The 679-nt window shown below is 38.3% G+C and overlaps 1 non-coding gene across 1 annotated transcript; it reads right to left on the reverse strand.

The window, feature by feature from the left end:
- Positions 1-348: 348 nt before the first annotated feature.
- Positions 349-478, reverse strand: LOC131893982 (small nucleolar RNA SNORA24). Its single transcript, XR_009374778.1, has one exon. It is a non-coding gene; the product is annotated as a small nucleolar RNA SNORA24 (small nucleolar RNA).
- Between the last annotated feature and the right edge of the window lie 201 nt (positions 479-679).

Consider the following 679-nt stretch of genomic DNA (forward strand, 5'->3'; position numbering starts at 1 on the left):
GAAAATGCAGATGGATCAGAAGTTCAAGGTCATCCTCAGCTACATACTGAGTTGGAGGCCGGTTTGTTTCATTTTTTTTTTTTAATGAAGGGAAATATAGTACTGAGGCTTATGGAGGACAGAATAAATTTATAAATGGACCTTTATAGCAGAATGTTTTAGTGCCCAAATCTAGGACTGGTGTGGGCAACCTAAGATTTTTATTTTTGTAAGAGAGCATCATTGGTTGACAACTCTGTTGATGACTGTATGGTGCCTGAGCATTCTGAAGAAATTTGTAGAAAGAACAGTGGTTTAGAAGTATGGAGGCTTGGTCGTATTATTTAGGACCTTATATTTTACAGTGAAGAATGTTACCAACGTGAATCAGAATCAGACACCAAGGAAATGGTGACAGCTTTGCCATAAACAGGAACATGTTTTTCCATGACTAGGAAGGGGAGCTGCTACAGCTGACAGGTCCCAAAGATACCTTCAGTCTATTTTTTTTTTAAATTTTGGATTCTTTATCAATAAAACATTAACTGACCTTGAAACATCTTTTAGACAAAGCCTTCTCTATCATTCTGAGTGTCTGAGGCCAGTCCTGTGTTCTCCATCACCGCTCTCAGATTTTCATTCATAATGTAATCTCATTCTGTCCATTGGTGGGAGGTTAATGGGGATCCAGTAGGGTTAT

Source organism: Peromyscus eremicus, chromosome 16_21, assembly GCF_949786415.1.
Source record: "Peromyscus eremicus chromosome 16_21, PerEre_H2_v1, whole genome shotgun sequence".
NCBI classification, from domain to species: domain Eukaryota; kingdom Metazoa; phylum Chordata; class Mammalia; order Rodentia; family Cricetidae; genus Peromyscus; species Peromyscus eremicus.